The sequence below is a fragment of the Ovis canadensis genome, chromosome 24 (assembly GCF_042477335.2).
Source record: "Ovis canadensis isolate MfBH-ARS-UI-01 breed Bighorn chromosome 24, ARS-UI_OviCan_v2, whole genome shotgun sequence".
In the NCBI taxonomy this organism is placed as follows: Eukaryota; Metazoa; Chordata; class Mammalia; order Artiodactyla; family Bovidae; genus Ovis; species Ovis canadensis.
The window spans coordinates 37,535,278-37,544,398 of record NC_091268.1 but is presented as its reverse complement, the minus strand read 5'-3'; the positions used below and the strand labels follow the sequence as shown (position 1 = coordinate 37,544,398).

The following is a 9,121-nucleotide window of genomic DNA, read 5'->3' as shown; positions in this document are numbered from 1 at the left end:
TGCATTGGCAGGGGTTCTCAACCAGATTCTCAAGCAGTGGACCACCAGGGAAGTCTTTGGATGTTTTAACTTGGATGACAGTTGCAAATGAATTTCTAAAGTTTCCTGTTTGGGTTCAGCACAGGAAAGAATTTCTCCACGTTTTCTGGCACACTAAATGGGTTTTAAATATGCCCAATGTCACAGATGTCTTTCTCCAGAAAATGGAAAAAAATCAAGTGTTAGGGAAGACTCAATGCTGGCTGACAAAGCCTCCTGCATCACAGTTCAATTTCCTGATATGTTATCTTCTGCACTTAATATCCGATGAGGTTGAAATGAGAGGTTTGAGATTTTCAACCTACTGCCCATGGCATGTTGACACTCACTGGAAACCTTTGAGATAACATTTCCTCACAACACTGGTAATGACAAGGATGATTTCTGGTTTCTGGTTTTTCCTGGCATTATTAGTGTTATAAAGAAATTTTATCTCCTCTCTCATTTCAGTTTTTCACATGAGTACATTCCTCCTGGATAGCCAGCACACTTCAGGGTAGAAAAACAGTTTTAGTCCAAGCCACCCATTTATTCGCAAGACACATGGAAAAGACATATGCTCTGTCATGGAGATTTGATGGTGCTAACAATTTTTGTTCCTTCTTCACCACTTAGTGAAGATCACCATTCTTAACTGTTCTTAGTAAATAAGACAGTGTGGAATTTTAGCACTTGGATACAGCTAGTTTTGAGTAGTTGAGGGAGGTGCAAGGCAAAAGCAGCCCTAATTCTTCATCCCTTTGTCATGGTGTGGTAGCACCCTCCCGCTCTACTTCTGGGTTCGCCATAGCAGTTGCTGGGACCCAGTGTGCGTGCATGCGTGCTTGCTAAGTTGCTTCAGTCACGTCGACTCTGTGCAACCCTATGGACTGCAGCCTACCAGGCTCCTCTGTCCATGGGATTCCCCAGACAAGAATACTGGAGTGGGTTACTGTGCCCTCCTCCAGGGGATCTTCCCGACCCAGGGATCGAATCTGAGTCTTTTCTGTCCACCTGCATGGACAGGTGGTCTCTTAACCACTAGTGCCCCCTGGGGAAGCCCACTCGTGATCCAGTGGACGGCAGCACGTGTGACAAAGCAGAGACCTGAGAAGCGCCTGCATGTTTGGGCTTGCTTGTCCTTCCTCCTGTCTCTTTGCCACAGGCACATGCTTGGGCCAGCCTGCTAAAGGATGAGATGGACAGAGCAGAGCTACCCCTGTTGTCCCAGCCAAGTCTAACCCAGACTAGCCACACTGCTACTCAGACACATGGAAGAACCCAGCTGAGGGCAGCAGAGCTGCCTACACGATGACCCACATCTAGGACTGGCTTCATGGCTCTTGGCCTTTGCAGTCACACAGGGTCCTATGTAAGAAAGATCCCATGCTTGGTTTAATGTTCTGTTGTCATTACTTTAAAATTCTTCATAATGTCTAAATAAGGGGCCCTGAGCTCCACAAAAGACACAACTGGTCCTGCTCACATCTTGTCACCAACACCAGGGTAAGCCTAGCTGAGAGGAGAAGAACCACTCCACTGGCCGACAGACTCGTGAGATTAATAAATTCCTATTATTTAAGTGATGAGGTTTTGAAGCGACTATACATTTTTGTAGCAATAGATAGGGGAACTTCCTTGGTGCTCCAGTGTTAAGAATCTGCTTTCCAATGCAGGGGGCGTGGGTCCCAACATGGTTGGGGAAGTAGGATCCAACATGCCCTATGGTCAGTTAAACCTGTAAGTCACAACTACTGAGTCTGCCTGCCACAACTAAGACCCATTTAGTTCAGTTCAATTCAGTCGCTCAGTCGTGTCCAACTCCTTGCGACCCCATGGACTGCAGCATGCCAGGCTTCCCTGTCCATCACCAACTCCCGAAGTTTGCTCAAATTCATGTCCATCACGTTGGTGATGCCATCCAACCATCTCATCCTCTGAGACGAGAGGCAGCCAAGACCCTAGGCAGCCAAAAAAAAAAAAAAAAACAAATAAATATTAAAAAAAAAAAAGAGTCGATACTTTTCGAAAGTCAAAACCTTTCTTTGCTGGACGCATGCCTGGTCCTCCATCAGCATGCCCTCAAATACACTTCTAATCTGCATCCTCTCTCACAAAAATATTAGATCAAATGATAATGAGAGTTCAAAACTATAAGGTATGTCTTTCTCTTTCATATGGGTACCACAGAGATGCAAAGAGCTGGTTTATTCTATCCCCCACTAATGGCTTTGTTGTTGTTGTTCAGTCAGTAAGTCATGTCTGACGCTTTCCAACTCCATGGACTGCAGCACGCGAGGCTCCTCAGTCCTCCACTGTCTCCTGGAGTTTGCTCAGACTCATGTCCATTGAGTTGGTGATGCTATCCCACCATCTCATCCTCATCCCTTTTCCTTTCACCTTCAGTCTTTCCCAGCATCAAGGTCTTTTCCAGTGAGTCAGTTCTTCCCATCAGGTGACCAAAGTATTGGAGCTTCAGCCTCAGCATCAGTCCTTCCAATGAATATTCAGGGTTGATTTCCTTTAGGATTGACCTGTTTGATCTCTTTACAGTCCAGGGGACTCTTAAGAGTCTCCAGCACCACAGTTCAAAAGCATCAATTCTTGGGTGCTCAGCCTTCTTTATGGTCCAACTCTCACAACCATATGTGATTACCGGAAAAACCATAGCTCATATGGGGCTTCCCTTATAGCTCAGTCAGTAAAGAATCTGCCTGCAGTGCAGGAGACCCAGGTTCAATCCCTGGGTTGGGAAGATCCCCTGGAGAAAGAAATGGCAACCCACTCCAGTATCCTTGCCTGGAAAATCTCATGGACAGAGAAGCCTGGTGGACTGCAGTCCATGGGGTCACAAAGAGTCGGGCACGACTGAGCAACTAACGACTAACACTGATTATATGGCCCTTTGTAGGCAAAGTGATGTCTGGGCTTTTTAAGACATCGTCTAGGTTTGTCATAGTCTTCCTTTCAAGGAGCAAGCATCTTTTAATTTCAAGGCTGCAGTCACCATCCTCAGTGATTTTAGAGCCCAAGAAAAGAAAATCTGCCACTGCTTCCATTTTTTTCCCTTCTACTTTCCATGAAGTGATAGGATTGGATGGCATGATCTTAATTTTTGTAATGTTGAGTCTTGAGCCACCTTTTTCACTCTTCTCTTTCGCCCTCATCAGGAGACTCTTTAGTTTCTCTTCACTTTCTGTGATTAGAGTGGTATCATCTGCATCATTTGAGACACTGATATTTCTCCCAGCAGTCTTGATTCCAGCTTGTGATTCATCCAACCCAGCATTTCTGCATGACTGACTGACTAACATACACACACACACTCTGCATAGAAGTTTAATAAGCAGGGTGACAATATACAGCCATGTTGTACCCCATCCCAATTTTGAACCAATCAGTTGTTTCATGTCTGGTTCTAACTGTCACTTCTTGACCCACATATAGGTTTTTCAGGAGACAAGTAAAGTGGTCTGATATTCCAATCTCTTTCAGAATTTTCCATGGTTTGTTCTGATCCACAGTCAAAGGCTTTAGCATAGTCAATGAAGCAGAAGTAGATGTTTTTCTGGAATTCCCTTGCTTTCTCCATGATCCAACAAATGTTGGCAATTTGATCTCTGGTTCCTCTGCCTTTTCTAAACTTAGCTTGTACAACTGGAAGTTCTTGATTCAAGTACTGCTGAAGCCTGGCTTGAAGGATTTTGAGCATAACTTTGCTATCATGTGAAATGAGTAAAATTGTATGTTAGTTTCAACATTCTTTGGCACTGCTCTTCTTTGGAATTGGAATGAAAACTGACATTTTCCAGTCCTGTGGCCACTGCTGAGTTTTCAAGTTTGCAGACATTGAGTGAAGCATTTTAACAGCATCACCTTTTAGTATTTAAAGTAGCTCAGCTGGAATTCCATCACCCCCACTAGCTTTGTTCATAGTGATGCTTCCTAAGACCCACTTACACTTCAGGATGTCCAGCTCTAGGTAAGTGACCACATCATCGTGATTGTTTGGGTCCTTAAGATCTTTTCTGTATAGTTCTTCTTGCCACCTCTTCTTAATCTCTTCTGCTTCTGTTAGGTCCTCACCATTTCTGTCCTTTATTGTGCCCATTCTTGCATGAAACGTTCCCTTGATATCTCTAATTTTCTTGAAGAGATCTCTAGTCTTTCCCATTCTATTGCTTCCCTGTATTTCTTTGCGTTGTTCATTTAAGAAGGCCTTCTTATCTCTCCTTGCTATTCTCTGGAACTCTGCATTCAGTTGAGTATATCTTTCCCTTTCTGTGGTTTGACTCAACTATAAAACAAAAATATAGTCTTGTTTTATAGTTTTACTCAACTATGAAACAAAATATAGTTTTGTTTTATAGTTTTACTTAACTATAAAACAAAATAAATTATTCAACTATTAAAAAAAATTTTTTAAAGACCCTGATGCTGGGAAAGATTGAGGGCAGGAGGAGAAGGGGACGACAGAGGATGAGACAGTTGGATGGCATCACCGAGTTAACGGACATGAGTTTGAGTAAGCTGCAGGAGTTGGCGATGGACGGGGAAGCCTGGCATGCTGCAGTCCACGGGGTCGCAAAGAGTCAGACGCAACTGAGGGGCTGAACTGAACTGAAAACAAAACCTGGCTGTCATCATCACAAGAAGAAGAGCTCCACATCTTTGTGTGTCATTTGTGCTATGCAGCATCCTGCCCTGACTTTACGTTTGCCCATGACTGCTGTGGCTTCCTCTCCCAGCATTTCATTTGTCCTGAGTTTGAGGCCAGTTTTATAAACATGTTGGCCCTAGCATGGCTTGCATCTGCGGATGCTACTGTTTTGGCCTCTTTGCATTTAGAAATAAAATAAATCAGTTTCGTACCAGAAAATATTATTTTGTGCCTGCTTCAGTAAAAACTACTGGTTGACCCATAGGCAAGCATGCTCAGTTGTGTCCGACTCTTTGTGACCCCATGGACTGTAGCCCTGCCAGGCTCCTCTGTCCACGGAATTTTCCAGGCAAGAATACTGGAGTGGGGTGCCGTTTCCTTCTCCAGGTTGACCTATAAGGTTATTCTATTTTGTTTTTTCATTTGCTTATTTTTTGGTTGCGCTGCATAGCATGTGTGATCTTCGTTCCCTGAACCTGTGCCCCCTGCATTAAAAAAAAGGAATCTTAACCACTGGGTCACCAGGGAAGTCTCCAGGTTATTCTGTTTCGGGAATGATGTAAAACCACTGAGAGCATCACAAAGCATTCTGACAGAGTTTTCACAGAGCGCACACTGGAAGCAAGAGGAGAATAAACCTCTGGTTCAATAAAATCCTGTTTTTAGATATTCATAGCCACCCTTCCCAGTCACACTTTCCCTTTCAGCTGCTTGGGTGAATTCATCATGTTCACAGATGCTCTTGTTCCAACAGATCCTGAAATCCTGTTCACTAATTGCACTTCTGAATTGTAGTTTTTGTACTATTTTTATCATTGCTTTTACACTTCAATGAATCACTTTTTCAGTCATTAATCTATTTTTGTTAATCAGAGTCATAACAACACAATAGTAACAAGAAAAAATGCAAACTTTACACACATAAACAATAATATTCCAATGATATAACTAAAATAAACTATATCCTGATCATTTTAACTATACCTTAAGAGTCTGTCCAATTTGAGCCATCTCTATGTGTGAACCCTTATTAAGAGCATAACGGTATTTGATCATTTTTCTTCCATTTCATATTCATAAAATTTTCAAACAGGTATCTTTGCATTGCTTTTGCCACAGAAGCTGCTTGAGGACTGTTACTTTCATAGCCTAACTGACCACATTTTAGAAACATTGGCCTAAAAGAAAAAGCCTGTACTCTTAAACATGGTCTCTAAACCATTTCATAATCTAGTCCCTTTATTCACATAGAAGAACTATTGTTATTAGTGTGCATACCCATACACACATTGTTACTAGCATGACAGTAACAATAGCAACCACACACGTCTATTGACTGAGCCTGTAAATGATACCTCGTGATCAAGTGTCATTTTAAGCACTTTAAATGGTCTCTCTTATTTCAAACTCACAGTAATCCTCGGAGGTAGGTACTAGTTTGTTCTTATGAATTTACAGATAGGGAATTATGAATATTACAAAGGTACTTGCTCAAGATTGCAGAGCTAATTAGAAGCCGAGCAGGAGTCTGGTCCCAGGCTTGTCTAACTCTTAAGAACACCATATTACCTGGCCCCCACCCTGCCCCTTCAATCTGCCTTCCTGAACTCTTTCTCACAAATGCACGCAGCCTCTCTATTCCCAGCGAAGATGTCTTCCATCTGTGATCTGTGTCCATCTTGCTCCTTCTGTCTAGAATGCCCTCTCTTTCTCCCCGTGTCACCTTTGTGAACTTTCACTCACCATCCAGCACCCAATTTTAGAGTCTTCTCTGTGATGCCTTTCCTTCCTCTGACACCCCAGATTTTTACCTTGTCTGTACTAGCAGCCTAAATTTTATTTCTCTCCATTCTCCAGACAAAGACTCTAAAATGTCTAGAGTGACAGCTGAATTATTAAGAATTATAAGATGACAGAACATAATTTACTACACTGTGCCTGACTGTTCCCTGGTCTATCATTAGTCAACTCCAGTTATTGAGTTGTGTTCAATGAATAGGCAATTCCTTACCTGGACAGAGGAGTCTGGTGGGCTACAGTCCATGGGTTCCAGAAAGAGTTGGACACGACTAACACTTACCTTAAAATATTATTCTCAGGAGGTCAGAAAACAGAACTAATTCTTATTGTACCTATAATAGCAACTAGTTAACTTCATGAAACACAGGAAATACATGATCTATTTTGTTGTTGTTGTAGTTGTTTAGTCGCTAAGTTGTGTCTGGGTCTTTGTGATCCCATGAACTGTAGCCTGCCAGGCTCCTTTGTCCATGGAATTCTCCAGGCAAGAACACTGGAGGGGGTAGCCATTCCCTTTTCCAGGGGATCTTCCCAACCAAGGGATCGAACCTAGGTCTCTCACATTGCAGGCAGATTCTTCGCTGTCTGAGCCATGAAGGAAGCACCAAAGCAATAAATACCTTTATAATAATAATAATAATAATAATAATGATAAAGAAAGTGAGGTTCCTAGAGCAAATGAACCCAGCCAGGGCCTTTTGCAATGGATATGGTCACTTCTTGAGAGTTTCCAACTCTGGAAAAATAAACATCCTCAAGAGACTCCAGAATCAGGACTTCCCTGGGGGTCCAGCAGTTAAGAGTCCATCTTCCAACATAGGGGATGCAGGTTCGATCTCTGGTCAGGAGGCAACTAAGCCCAGATGCCAGAACTACAGAGCTCACACGTGGCAGCTGCTGAGCCCAGGTGTTCTGGAGCCCATGCCCCACAACTAGAGAGAAGCCCACATACCACAAGGAAGAGCCCTCACACCAAACGAAAAATCCCATATGCCACAACAAAGGTCCTGCATGCCAAAAATAAATAAAATTAATTAACTAAAAAAGAGAGAGACCCCAGAATCCAACAATAACATATATCCATCCTTTATAAAGTTTCTGGCTGCTATGACCTGATTCTCACAAGCTCCAATTTGGTTGTATTTGCTACTTTCCTGCAGGTATACAAGCTGCCCCTTTCTGGATACTAAAAAGCAAGGACTTGTGGGCATGTGGATTATCACCAATTTCATCAATACCCTGCACTATTACTATAAATCAGCCTTGGTTCCAGAGCTATGAGCTGGAAGAATACAAAATAGAAACTTGAAAGGAGGTGTATATACAGGACTTCGTTAACTACTTGTCTGCATTTCTCCTAATGCCAACTTGTTTAATGCTGTCTTTTCATTAATTCCAAACAAGATCCACAGGTTGCCGGTTGTTGACCCAGAATCAAGCAACATCTTGTACATCCTCACCCACAAGTGCATTCTCAAGTTCCTCAAAGTGTTTATCACTGAGTTCTTAAGCCAGAGTTCATGTCTAAGTCTAATAGAAGATTAGCTTCTATGCCAGCATTGCTATGTTCTGTACTATGACCCCATTGACATGGCTCTGGGCGTCTTTGTACAGGATCTGCCAGTGAATGAGGAAGGTCAGGTGGTGAACATCTATTCCACGTTTGATGTTATCCGTGCTAAGTCACTTCAGTCATGTTCGACTCTTTGGGATCCTCTGGACTGTAGCCCATGAGGCTTCTCTGTCCATGGGACTTCCCAGGTAAGAACACTAGAGTGGGTTACCATTTCCTTCTTCACTGATGTTATCCATCAGGCAGCATAAAAGACCTACCACAACCTAGATGTGCCTGTAGTCAAAGCCCTGAAAAATTGATCACATTACTTTAAATCTGGCTTCAAGTGCTACCTGGATGAGACTCTGGAGACCTTTCTCAGCAGGCTAGTGGAAGCAAGGAGTCACCGACTTGTGGTGGTGGATGAGAATGACGTGAGCAAGGGAACTGTATCACCATCTGTCATCCTGCAGACCCTGGTGCTCACAGGCAGCGAGAAGCGGCCCTAAGCTGGGGGACGAGGTCAGGTGGCACCAGCGGAGGTGCCCCACTCACTGCCTGCCCCGAGCTCTGGGAACCACAGAAAAAACCTGGTGGCAGTTCTTGCTCAGGAGGCCCCTACCCTCCTGCCCAGAAGCTGAGAAGGCACGGGGAAAGGAAGGAGAATAAAATTCTAGGTGTCCTTATCCTCACAATACTCAGAAAACCTTTTAGCCTAGCTCAGACTAGCTCCTGTCCTTTTATTCATATTCCCCTTTCTGGGCAACCCATGAGCTCTGTGCCCCGCCAGAAAATTGTACACCTCACGGACTAGAAGAACAAATCAAGCCCAAGATTAGCAGAAAGAAATAAAAAAAGATTGGAGCATAAAGAAATGAAATGAAGACTAGAAAGAACAATAAAAAGGATCAACAAAACTAATAGTTTTTTTTAAAAAGATAAAATTGACCATGCTTTAGCTTGACTGAAAGTGAAAAGTGAAAGTGAAGTCGATGGACTATAGCCTACCAGGCTCCTCCATAGGAGGAAAATCCATGAGGTTGTCCAGGCAAGAATACTGGAGTGGGTTGCCATTTCCTTCTCCAGGG

General features: G+C 43.2%; 1 pseudogene; it reads left to right on the top strand.

Moving 5' to 3' along the window:
* The first annotated feature begins 1,711 nt into the window (after positions 1–1,711).
* On the top strand, positions 1,712–8,542 carry LOC138429677 (5'-AMP-activated protein kinase subunit gamma-1-like; annotated as a pseudogene).
* The last annotated feature ends 579 nt before the right edge of the window (positions 8,543–9,121 follow it).